Source organism: Nerophis lumbriciformis, linkage group LG08, assembly GCF_033978685.3.
Source record: "Nerophis lumbriciformis linkage group LG08, RoL_Nlum_v2.1, whole genome shotgun sequence".
NCBI classification, from domain to species: Eukaryota; Metazoa; Chordata; class Actinopteri; order Syngnathiformes; family Syngnathidae; genus Nerophis; species Nerophis lumbriciformis.
In genome coordinates this window covers 22,251,839-22,265,837 of record NC_084555.2, presented here as the reverse complement: position 1 = coordinate 22,265,837, position 13,999 = coordinate 22,251,839, and positions in this window count along the sequence as shown.

Genomic DNA, 13,999 nt, shown 5'->3' with positions numbered 1-13,999 from the left:
TTGAGGAGGGGGTACTGTCAGGATCCGTGGTCCGGATCATGTTTTGGTTAGTTATGTTCTGTTAGTTTTGGACTCCCTTAGTTCCTGTTGTGTGCACTCCTGAGTTTATTTTGGTCACCATGGGGATTAATTGGGTTCAACTGCCTCTGGTTAGTGGTCCCACGCTCAGCTGCTGTCAACCACTAATCACAGAGCTTTTTATTCACCTTGCTCGCCACGCTCAGTCTGGCTTCCTTGTTTGCGAATGCACCAGTTGCGTTGGGTATTCCTTGTTTTCTTGACTTCTAGTTCATGTGCTAAGCTTCGCCATAGCTCCCATGCTATCAGAACGCTTTTTGGTATTCTTGTGTTTTGCATGATTTGTGGACAATAAATAATTCCTAGCTCACGCTTTCGTCCGGAGTTTTCCGTCTGTATTCCTGGGAGAACGACCCCGCATAAAGATGTGACCTCGACGTGACAGTATGTAAACTTTTGACCATGACTGTATATATATATATATATATATATAGTTTTCCCTTTCCAATATATATATATTTATATATATATATATATATATATATATATATATATATATATATATATATATATATATATATATATATATATATATATATATATATATATATATATGTATATATATATATATATATATATATATATATATATATATATATATATATATATATATATATAACGTTTTCCCTTTCCAACATTATCTATCTGACCAACATTCAAAAAGAGTCAGCACCTGTGCATTGCACTGTGTAATACAATTACCACAGTCAAACTGTGTAAGCACACATCTTGTAAATGACTGCTCTGGTGTCAGGATAGATATCTAGTCAGCTATAAACTTCAAGTCACTAGAGTTTTTGCAGAAGCATAAAACGATTATATCCCTCTAACCATGTCCAGATTTACATTTTCTGTCCTTTCAGCAAAGGATTATCCTGATCTACTTAGGGAAAATGGGATTTCACTAACTGTACATGTTCAGAAGCTGAAACACGCCAGATGTCATTTGGCTGTGGTGTCACGATGAATGCTGTTTTGCTGGAAAGTCTGATGCAGATTCATAAACTTTTGTTTTCCTCACCCTTGGCAGCACATGATAAAAAGGTCTAGCCTCTTTGATCCAAGTAAATATGATAGTTTTTTTGAGAAAATCAGACACAATACCATACCGACAGAAGACATACCATAAGACATAAGACATTTTTTTTTTTTTTAAATAACAGCCTGGCACTTGGCACATGAATTAGCAAATTACTGACTTATTCTGACATTATTTTGCCCAAAACACTCGTGTATCCATTTGCATCTCACTGAAGTCTCCATGACGTCTGCCTTTTTTCCAGCCATCTTTAGACCCTAGGCATAATCATTCCTCTGGTGACTATAATACCAACACGACTGTAACCATCACCCCAATTAAATTTGTCCAGGGGCCAGAACTTTTCTCAGCAAACAGTGTGAGGGCTTGATTTTCTTGGGGGGAGGGGATGGGGGATGGGGGTGTGGGATGGGGGGCAAACTGTTGAAAACAAAAAGGCTAATTAAATGGGTTATACCATTATATAATGACTAATATTTGTGTTATCGTTAACTTATTACGGTAGTAGCAAGGTTTCCGACTTTTCCAATGACATTATGCCGGTGGTACTCAAATCTTGGAGGCCCACAAGTATTTTTTTCCAATGAGGACCATTTAGTGAGGTATGTTAGGTGACAATAAATAATACTAATTGGCCTTTCTCTATTTATGTTCTTGTGTTTTGTAGTGTTTCTTTTCCAGTGCTCCAATTTTTAGTTCCACTTCCTGTTTGTCTCATTTTGCCACCTTTTGTCCAGTCTGAGTGCTGGCTTCCTAACAAGTCCCTGGTTGACAATCAAGATACCCACGTTCCTGGTTGCCAATCAGGATGCTCATTATGCCAGCCCTGTCCTCTGAACATTGCTTGATCTTTGGGCTTTGCACCTTTATGCTGCATATCGTTCCCTGTGCTTCCTATGTCTCATGTTTTTGCCCTTTTGTGTACTTCTCTGTTGCACTAGTTTTTGTGTGCACTACCCATCTGCATTGGTTTTGTTTATAAAATAAATTGTTACCTGCAAGCTGTCTCCTGTCTCTGCATCCTGGGGTCAATAACAACGCAACACCAAAGAATAACAATTACTGAAATATTGAAAAAAAAAAAAAAAAGTCCTGTTCATCCAAAACAACAAAAATAATCCTACTCTCAGTTTAATATGCTGATTTCAGTTCATTCAATTCTGTTGTTCTCAATTCTGAATGTTGAGGAAATGTCTCTTCAAAACACCTGTGCTTTGTATCCTAATTGCATTTTAAATTGGACATCTTCACAACAGCGATAGCCTTGCAGCATTTGAAGGACATGGGTCTTTTGCTCATGGGGAGAGAGAATGAATGCAAACGATGCAATCCAATTCTCTTGGAATTGATGATTGTCACTGTCTTGTTTTAATTTATGAACATTGAAAATCCCATTATCATATGTATCACATATATATATATATATATATATATATATATATATATATATATATATATATATATATATATATATATATATATATATATATATATATATATATACACATATACGTTAGGTCAGGAAAAACACAGAGGCACGTCAGGGGAACCTGCAAAACAGGCTTGTAGGGATGATATAGCCTCTGTGTTTTTTCCTGATATGTGTATATATATATATGTATATATATATGGCTCTTGAGTCAAAAAGTTTGGGATCCCTGGGGTTACCAATTAGGGGAGACTAATTGAGGAGGGCTTGAACTAAAGTGTTAAAATCAAGAACATTTAGTTCATGTCCCTTGTAACCTCCAGTGCATATTCGTCTTTTCCTCTCAACTCCCCTTGATGGGGCTGCTTCTTATTCATGAATGTCACAAAAAAGTTGAATAAAAAGTGCAGTTTATCAACGGTGAAGGTTTCCAAGAAATGCATCACATGCCGTTCTGTGACTTAAAGGGGAACTGCACTATTTCTGGAATTTTGCCAATCATTATGAGCAGTGTTGGGTTTGTTACTGAAAACCAGTTACAGTTACTAGTTACTTTATTTCAAAAGTAACTCAGTAACTAACTCAGTTACTTAAACCAAAAAGTAATGCATTACTGTGAAAAGTAACTTAGTAAGTTACTTATATATATTTGTATTTTTTTAAGGCCCCATTTAATGCCCTTTTAGCCTTTATTTCAGTACCGTTATTGCACTGGAGAATAATACAATCTGTTGATCAACTTGACGTGCATTTGCATCACTGAACTCTGCTAAGCAATGTGGTCTACATACAACACACAAAGACAAAGATATGTTTCAAAGGGCCGATTTGTTTCAGGCCAGAACAAATTGACAAAACTATTTTAAATAGCTGCAACATAACATACATAAGTAACAAACAGCATAATAACTTTTATTTAAATTTATTTTATTTTATTTTTAATTTTTTTTAATTTTTTGGTCCTGTCCAGTTTCTCAGGCAAATCATATAGTTGATGTAGATGCCCATATCGGCTGTTCAGATTTACTTTACAAAAGAGAAGTGTAGGATACTTCTCTTGTTGCCTTATTTGTATTGGACTTTATTAAATGTATTTATATTATCATTTGGTGCAGCCGGGCCGGAGCAGGAGGGGATAGAAAGAGAAAAAAAGGAAGACAGAGGGGGAAATTGTGGGACAAGAGGGGGATTAGACAGAGAGACAACAACAACAACAGCAAACATAACAATAGCAACAACAACAACAACAACAAAACAGCATAATAACAACATAGCTGTAAACCAAGGAAGGCACACACTACATACACAAAGCCTAACCAGGCGTTTTTTTTATCTCAGGGAATTCTGAAATAAAATCATGTCTGAAGCCCAGAACACTCTACAAATTTCCCCAGTTTTAGTTTAGAGATAAGGAAAGATTGGCCTGGCCCACTGGGATCCCTCTTTATGTTTGTGAACTTTATAGTCTACACATTTAGAGTGATGTGATAATCAAACACTCTAGAAGTCTAGGATAAAAGAGCAACAGTATATAAGATAATTGACAGAGTGTGTACCTTCAGTGCGCAGTGCCTCGTTAAAATCCAGCCGCTGTTGGAGGTGGAGGTGAAGTGTGTCTCTCTTTACTAGCTTCGTCGAAGCATGTTGCTTTTGTAGCTGTTTCAGCAGATTTTAATTGCTAGGATTGGATCTTTGATCCAAGACACAACTTACATTCAACTAAAATGTTCTTTTCTTTGTGGTCGACAAAAGAAAAGTATTGAGAATATCTCCATGTTAAGAAACTCGGCTTCGGGCTTCGCCATGATGTCTTGTTAGTAAACACAGACACGCCCGCTCCCACACACACACACACACACACACACACACACATACACACAGACAGCGCGCGACGCGCCTCTTTCTTGTCGCCTCTTCCGCAGCGCTGCAATAAAACACACTCACATCTTCTCAGTTTCTAGCTGATACTACATAAAAAATAAGGTAAAATAACGCAGTAACGCATCATGTAGTAACGGTAACTGAGTTACTGAATATAAAAAATAATGCGTTAGATTACTATTTACCGCCGAAATTAACGGCGTTACAGTAACGCGTTACTTTGTAACGCAATAGTCCCAACACTGATTATGAGGGACAAGAATACACATGTCTTGGAATATGAGGCCAATGGGAGTCGCCGTTGTAGACTTCAAAGCCCTCTAAGACAACTTCAAAACCCACCATCAACGTTTTGTATACACACTGCAAGAGTATATTATATAATGTAGTAACAGACACGTTCATAACAAAATGAAATATGTTCAAAATGTACCGTATTTTAAACATTTTAATTAATGCCGGGACTGACTTCTTCCACGCATTGATTTCCGTTTCCATAGCAACACACGTCTGACTTCCAGCAACAAACGTGTGTTCCTACTTCCAGATACAAAACGCTTGTGTGTGTTCTAATCATGGCAGACTTGGTAACAAACAACAAAGACGACTATTTTTGAACAAATGATGATTCACAACCTTATCTTTTTGAAGCTGAATTTATGGAGGATGAACTACTGTTTATAGAAGCCAGCACGAAGAAGAGGGTGACATGTTGGAGCAGACGGACGCCGAGAGAGTGAGTTGAAAGCGACTCGAATGTGAAATTTGGAGACAAGCTATTTCGACATAAATGGCACGCTTACCCCAAATAAACCAGAAAAAAACGTCCCCGGCCAGCTGTACCAAAGAGACAACTGCTCATCAAGTGAGTCACACTTTATACTGATACACGCATGCTTCGTGTATCATGACAGACAGCATATGCTGTCTGGCTAGCTGTGTACAAACAAAACATGAAAAGTTAGCTAATAGTTTTCAGATACTGTAATATGATTGTTCATGTTTTTCAGTCAGTACAGATTGGTGTCTTATGGCAGTGTTGTGCATTACAAACTCAAACGCGTTTTGTGTTGTTGTAGAAACTAGCTTATCTCTTGCCGTAGTTAGCTTTTACGGCTAATACCAAAGCATGTCAATGTGTTACTACGCTAGAAAAAGAGTTCCTCAGTGCTCGCTCTTACAGTAACATTGTCGATACAGCTTGGTTATTATACAGGTTACGGAATGTAAATTGAGTATTGTTGATGATTTTTGAATGCATTTTTAAAGTGGTAGAATTGATTGCTCCCATTAGCTGCATTGCTAGCCACCTAGAAGAGCCATAAAAGATTGTAATCAATAGGCAAAACATTTAAAAAAATGCAGTTCCCCTTTAAGAGTTTTTTTTTCCTGAAAAAGTTTTTTTTATGCATTATAACACAACAAACATAAATAAAATAAACATAATACACATAAATAAAAGTCTGCTTACAGCAGAACCAATGTAAGGTCCTCTATTTCGCCCTTAAAATCCAATTTATAACCATTCAAAAATCGCCAACAATATTCCATGTATATTTCGTGATTTGAAAATTAACCAAGTATTGGTGATATTGTTATTATAAGTGCTAACACATACAACCTATTTATAGAGGTGCTGTTATCACAAGCCTGTGCAAAATTTCGACATGATTGACTGGCGAGATGTTTTCTCACTTCCTTGCTCCCTAGAAGTTTATTTTAGATCATAAATCATGAATCTCACCTGGACAGTCGAAGTCTGAAAACGCATTCCGACAAGTTGGTACACTTTGACAGTCATTTAGGAAACGGAAATGGCAAGAACGTTGAAAATGGATGGATGGATGGACACATAAAAACACTTAGTGCCGTATTACTGTTCTGTTCTTGGCTGTTCCAATCATTCAAATAGAGATATAGGAAAGAGCTTTCTGAGTACCAAAAAAGTTGGTCATAAAGGCAATAAAGTCAGGGAAAAAACAAAAGTACGAAGTAGTCAAAGGAAATGGTTCTTAAAAATGTTACTTTCATCATCATGTGGAATACAATCGGACCATGCTTGTGTCTGCAGTGATCACTTTGTAAAATAGTTATTTGAACATTTGATTTGTTTAAGAAACCTTCTGTGATGCAATCAAGTTTATTCTCTACTATATTAGTAGTATTTGAGAGCAGAACTAAATGTAACGAAAGGACAAGAGATCGCATTATGTTCTTTTGTAGTTTCTATGCCTAAATATAGCTACAATGACATGGTTGTACAAATTAAATAACGTCATGTTAAGTCTTAGTAATAAATATTTCAATTGTTGGTCCAATCCACTGTATTTTCTTTCTCGATTTTCATAACAGAAACTAAAAACTTAAGTTGTTGTTGTCCAGGAAAGCCGAGTGCTTTATTCAACGCGGATGACCACATTATAGCGTATTTGTTGATATTTGTTAGCATCAAGGAAATATTCTTATTAGTATTAATAAACTAGATGAATAAATCTTTCACAGGCTCAGCAGCATATGCTGAATCTTGATATCGCGTTAGCGTAGTAAGACATTGTCTTAGGACGGCATGCCACGGCATTAGCTGTAAGCTGGCTACAGCATGAAGTAAGCTAGCTTGGGCAAGAGATATGCTAGCTTTTGCATCAGCAGCTGAATGGCTTTTGAGTTTGTAATAATGCAATAGGACAACAATCTGTACGGACTGAAAACATGAACAATAATATTACAGTATCTGTAAAGTATTAGCCCACATTTCATGTTTTGTTTGTACACAGCTAGCTTGACAGCATACTGTATTCACTGTAGTTGTAATAACAAGCATGATGTGCTGCATGTATCATGATCAATATTATAGTGACTCACTAGACGGACAGTTGTCTGTTTGGTGCAGCTGGCTGGGGAAATTTTTCAAGTTGACTTTGGGCACACCATTGTGTGCCGTCAGAGCCAGCAAGGCCTTCTCTGCTGGCCTAACATAACTGTAACTCCCTCCAAATAGCACAGAAACAATGGCTTTCTTGAACTGATTTATTTGAAGGCTTCCTTTCCCTTCAAATTCACCGTGAAAACTGAAATAAAATAAAGCACGTTATAAACGTAAAAATAACAACATGCACAGCATGTGGATCGAACATTTTACCGAAGTAAATACAAATAGAAATGACAAACAAATACCTCGTTGGCCTGCATGCTTCTTTTAGGAGGAAATTGTGATCTTCAGGCTCTTATAGCCCAAACGCTTGAAGTCCTTGTGACACTTTTTAGTCTTTGGGACAGTCAGTCTCTCTCTTTCTGCCTTAACATGGCATCAAAAATGTCTACTCATACCCGGAAGTAGCTTCCTTACATCAGACGACAGACCAAACGAGACTGTCAGGCTTGTCCCTGACAGTTTGACTGTTTTAGTTTTTTCTCTGTGTTTGTCTTAGTTTCCTGTCAGCGCTTTTATTTTGTCTTCATTTCCTGAGTGTCTCCCTGAGTGCTGCTTCCCCTCAGCTGTGGCTGATTGGCACCTGGCCACACCTGGTGTCAATCAGCCAGCTACTATTTAAACCTGCCTTCTCCTCCAGTCATTGCTGGATCATTGTCGTTCCTACCTGTCGTGTCGTTGTTCTTAATACTTGTCGTTGTAGCTCTGTCTACTTTTGTTTCACTCTGCTCATGTCCTAGTTCCTTCGTGTCACAGTAAGTGTTTTTGGTTTCTTGTCCACAGTTAGCCTCTGTGCTATTTTAGTTCATAGCCCAGTTTGTTCTCCGCCTTGTGCGCGCCTTTTGTTACCCTTTTGTTTGTTGTTTTGCCTTAGTGTTTAATTAAATTATGTTTTTTCGTACAATGCCTTCCGCCTTCTCTGCATCTTGGGGTTCGTAACCTACAAACTCTGACAGAGACACTTCAAAATAAAAGTATGCCCACAAACTTAACAAAAAGGCATGAAATTACATTTTAGACCATAGTAACTTAAATATAGCCTTCTTATGAACTTTTATGCATTTTGATTTGAATTCCCTTTTATGAACTTAACTTATTATTCTGTTTTTAGAGAAATAAAACAAATTATATGAATTATTAGTAGCAACAGTTACACTCCCACCAAATCACACAAACCTTAATGTGGGATTTCTTTTAAACATTTTTAACTTCAAAATAAACTTCTTCTGTTCTTATACGTTTACAATGAAATTGCACTCAAGCAAAAAACATGAAACTTAAACTCACTCTGCTTCAAGCAGAACAACCACCTTCTGTACAGGTCTGTCAAGAAACACTGTTTTAGTTGTGGGCTTTCCCCTTTTATCAAATGTGGTTTCACTAACCATCAGTTTTAGTTTCCTCACCCTACCATCTGACCCTGGGTAGACATCGGTGATTCTGGCCAGCTTCCATTCATTGCGTGGTGCCAGGTCGTCTTTCAGAAGGACGATGTCATTAACCTTCAAGTTCCTTCTGTTCTTGTGCCACTTTTGCTTTGATTGTAGATTCAAAAGATATTCCTTTTTCCAACGGGTCCAAAACTCATTGGCCAAATACTGGACTCGACGCCACCTCTTCTTAAGGTACACATCTTCTCTGACGAATTCTCCAGGTGGGGGCAGTATTATTGTTGACTTCATCGTGAGTATATGGTTTGGGGTTAAAGGTTCAGGTCCGGATGGGTCATTTAAGTATTCAGCGGTAAGTGGTCTACTGTTAATGATGGCCATGACCTCATACAGTACTGTTCGTAGTGAGGTACTGTCGAGCCTTTGCGCCGACTGGTCGAGAACAGCCGTAAGAACACTTCTTATAGTTCTAATTTGCCTCTCCCATATGCCGCCCATGTGACTAGCCGCTGGAGGGTTCATAAGAAACTCGCATCCGAGAGCCTTCACTCTTTCTTGATCCATTCCTGTCATGACTTCAGCAAACTCTCTCCTTGCACCAACAAAATTGGTGCCTTGGTCGCATCTTAGCTGACGAACATTTCCTCTTATGGCAATGAATGTTCTTAAAGCATTGATGAACGCATCAGTTGTCATATCATCAACGACTTCAATGTGTATGGCTCTTGAGCATAGACACGTAAGTATGAGACCATATCTTTTCATGTCCTTCCTTCCATCTTTAACATAGATCGGACCGAAGCAGTCTATGCCGGTGTAAGTGAAAGGTGGAGTAGTCTCTGTTCTATCTTTAGGTAAGTCACCCATTCTCTGTTCTTCAGTACTCCTTCTGTACTTTCGACACTTGACACATTTGAAAATGTGTGACGAGACGACACTGCTGCATCCTAGGACCCACCATCCATTGGTTCGCAGTTCGTTCATCGTCATTCCACGTCCTTGATGATGCACCTTCTCGTGGAAGTGCTTAATAAGCAAGGCTGTGATATGGCTGCTCTTTGGGAGTATTGCCGGATGCTTCACGTGTGGGTGCAATGCGGCTTGACTCAAGCGGCCTCCAACTCTTAAGATGCCTTCTTCATCCAAGAATGGATTTAACTTGCACAGCTTACTGTCTTTCGTCTTGAAAACTGCTTTCTTACGTTCCAAGCTCTTTATCTCATCTGAGAATACTTCTGCTTGAACTAGCTTGATGATAGCAAGTTCTGCTTCTTTTCTTTCTTCCAGACTTGTACTTTCATTAGTTCTTTGTTTCACACCTTTGTGTTCTTTTCCACGTCGTTTCAATCTGGCAATTGCTCTTACTACTCTTGACCAATCAGAGAATTTATTCTGGCAATTGCTCTTACTACTCTTGACCAATCAGAGAATTTATTCAGGCGATTCAGCAATGATCTATCTTCTTCTGCCTTGGTGTTACACACGACAGCTTTGCGCAGTTCAGGATCATCTTCCTTGATTTCTCCCACCGTGCACTCTCTTATGGGTAGTTGTGTTTGCATGTTTTTTTTAGAGAAGTCTGATTCAAGGACCTTGATAATGTCCGAGGGAGTAATCTCCTTCATTTTGGTTCGACACACATAGTGTACTTCAGTTTTGAGGTTGAGATAAGGCTCCAAACTTGGTGTCACTTGTCTCACTACAATGCGATGGCTGACTCCGATGGCATCGCCGTAGTCTACATAGGGATTCCGGTGACCAATAATACTCCATCCAGGGTCTGTACGCTGGGCGTAGGGCTGGTTTTCTTTGCCAGACACGACTTCCCTGGGAAGTAAGGCTTGTGAGCAATTGTACCCGATGAGCAAACTTACTCCGCAGTCTTGCAGAGGTGGTATCTTATCTTGGAGATGCTCTAGATGGGACCATGCTTTTGCGGTTTCACCTGTAGGTATATGAGTTCTGTTCGTCGGAATGAACTCACGCGTGTAGACTGGTGGTAAGGCAATCTTCTCACCTGAATAAAAGCCTCTTACTTGCAGGTTGGTTACTCTTTGGGAGCTTACTACTGTAGTTCTTGCAGTCATAGTAGAAAGGTTAAGCTTGACTTGCTCTTTGTCCACTTCCAACGCATCTGCTACTTCACTCAGAACAAAGGTTGTATCACTTTAAGAATCCAACAGAGCATACACAAGGACCTCTTGCGTTGGTTGAGTTGTGGATGACAGCCAGACTGGGATTATTGCAGCCGTTTGTATGTTAGCTTTATGAAGTATTACTCTACATGAAGTAGCATCTTTTGTTCTTTCTTTGTTTTGGGGTGCTTGAGGTCTTTCATTAGGATTTTCTTGACTTGTACTTGGTTCGGCTTTGGGTGGCTTTTGTTCATCTTTGGTTCGCTCCTCATGCAGACAAGTTGGATGCTTCTTTTCGCATGTGTCGCAAACACTCCTATTGCTGCAGTTCTTTGAGCGGTGTCCAGACTGAAGACAACCAAAGCATAAACTTTCAGCTTGGATTAACTTTACTCTGTCCGCCACAGCTTTCTCCATGAACTTCCTGCATTTATGCAATGTATGATGGTTCCTTTTACAGAAAATGCATGTCATGACATTATTTTCCTTGGAGTTTGTAGTCTTTTCATTGAAATTTGTCTGTGTCTTTTCATTAGAACTTGTGTTCAACGTATTTGCTCCAAAGCTTTGTTGTCTTTGGGACCTTGGCTTGTCGGTCTCACTTGATTTCAGTGACTGCATTGAAGTGATAGGGTTGAAGGCGACTTTAGCTTCCCTAGTTAGAAATCTGACAAAATAACTGAAAGAGGGGAATTGTTTTTTCTCTCGTTCCATTTCCATAACCTTTCGATTCCAAGCTGCGATCAGCCAATCTGGTAACTTAGAAAGGATCTTCCTGTTTTCATTACAGTCATTCAGAATCTCCAATGCCTTGATGTTAACCATGGCAGCCTCACAACTGCGGAGAAAATCTGTGAACTCTCGGAGCTCAAGGCTATCCTTAGAACCCATCTTAGGCCACGCTTGGAGCTTGTCTCTGTATGCTTTTGCGATTGTAAATGGGTTTCCGTATCGCTCCTCTAGAATCTCCCATGCAGCAGTATAGGCAGATTCAGTTCCGAGCAGGAAGTAACCATCAAGAGCTTTCTTGGCTTGACCACCTATGTATCTTCGTAGGTAGTATATTTTCTCATTCTCTTGTATATTCTTCTGGTCTATCAAAGTTTGAAAAGATAGTTTCCAGTCACTATATTTCAATGGATCCCCACTGAATATTGGAGGTTCAGGAATTGGGATTCTGTTGGCACTTAAAGCACCTGCTAGCATCTTAACGAGCTCTGCTGTACTGTCATTAGAGGTTTTCTTAACCTTTGTTACGGAAGATCTATGTGTAGACAGATGACTTGGGGGTGCAGATACTTGGTCATCTTCTTCAAATTCATCTCCTAGCACGTCACTCAGCTCTTCTTTGACACTCCCTTGATCATATATCAGCATTCTCGCCTTTGCTGCATTAAGACTTTTCACTGTCTCCAATTTCTTTATCATTCTCCGTTTTTCCTCTAGAGTCCTTTGTAGAGCTACATGCTCTTCTTCTAGTTGAGCTTTTATTTTAGCTTCCTCTTCTTCTTGCTGTAAGCAACGTTTTCTGGCTGCTGCCTCTTGTTTAGCTTCCTCTTCTTCTTGCTGTAAGCGACGTTTTCTGGCTGCTGCCTCTTGTTTAGCTATCTCTTCTTCTTGCTGTAAGCGACGCTTTCTGGCTGATGCCTCTTGTTCAGCTATCTTCTTTCTAGCTTCTTCTTCAAGAAGGTTTAATTCCAATTGTTCTCTTTCTTGCTCTTGTAGCACTTTTAGAACAGCTTGGCTTGCAGCAGCTTCAGCGGCAGCTTCTTGGCGACCCTCAGAAGACTTGGTGCTTCCTTGCACTGGGTAGCCTTTCCAAATAGACATGACATAGCTTTTACAAGTTGAGTCAAATATAGAACCAGCTTCTGGCCATTCTGGCTCTTCTTCTGGAATATTTCCATCCAGACGGCTTGCAGCTACAGAGAGAATAAAAATGGAAGTCTGTGTACACACGTCCACTTTTCGTCGTGTTTCCTGTTCTGGAGTTGAAACTTGGCGTAGCTCTTCATAAGCACTCATGACATCTGCAGAAAGACGTTTGATTTCACCAATAATGGAATTAACTAATGACTCATCCAAAAGCTCTTTTGATGATAATGGTGTCTTAGCAGCTTTAGCCTGAGCTCTCCATCTTCCATAACTGGCGTTGAACTTAAACTGAAGTGCGTTGATTTTCATAATTTGCATTCCTTTACCCCTTTCTGTTAGGGTTCTTGGTCTTGCACCTCTCCTCAGCTCTTGATTTTCCTCTTGCTGCTTTTCCTCTTCAGCACCACTCTCATAAGCCTGTACAGGTGTCAGTAGGACATCTTCCCTGTCCCTGTCACTGTCCCTTACCTGTTCTGTAGGCCCACCTGACTTTGACATTTTTAATCAATTAAATTAAACACACTTTTAAATGTTTTTAGACTGTCCAATATGTATCAACAGAAAATATTAGCATTAGAAGAAATTTTAAATCACCCTTAGATGAACTTGTCCAATGCAAATATCAATAAAATGTAGATACCTTAAATGTAAATACCTTAGAGCTTAAACAAATACAAATCTTAAATTTAACTTTTGAATATCACCTTGCAAAACACTCAAAAGATATGCAGTTTAGATCACTTCAAAATATATGCAATCAAAGGCAATTAGGAAAATATTAAAGACAATAGGAAAGCTTCAATATTAAATTAAATGGCCAATAAACTACTTTCACTTATTTAGCAAAACGCCCTTTTAACTTGGAGTGATATCAAAAAATGAAATGAGAAAAAAGTGTAGTGTCCTTAATCTAGTGTCCTTTAAATGTCTCTTGTATGACAAGGTTCTTTTAACTTAAATTAAATGAGCAGATAAGTCCAGACGTTTACCACACACTCTATAGCAGGGGTCCTCAAGTACAAATCTTGAAGGTCCACAAATGTTTTTTTTTAAACAGGCTGGGTCCGTTTATTGTCGGTCAAGCTTATATAGTAGCAGGAGGTAAGTAGTTTAACATTTTCTTAAAATTAACAAAAATAAAATAAATATCCAATAAAATACATGAAATATTTTCTTTGAAACAAAAATAAATAAGAACTTTGAAAAAATGTGTCCTCTGCATTTGACCCATCCCTTGATCAC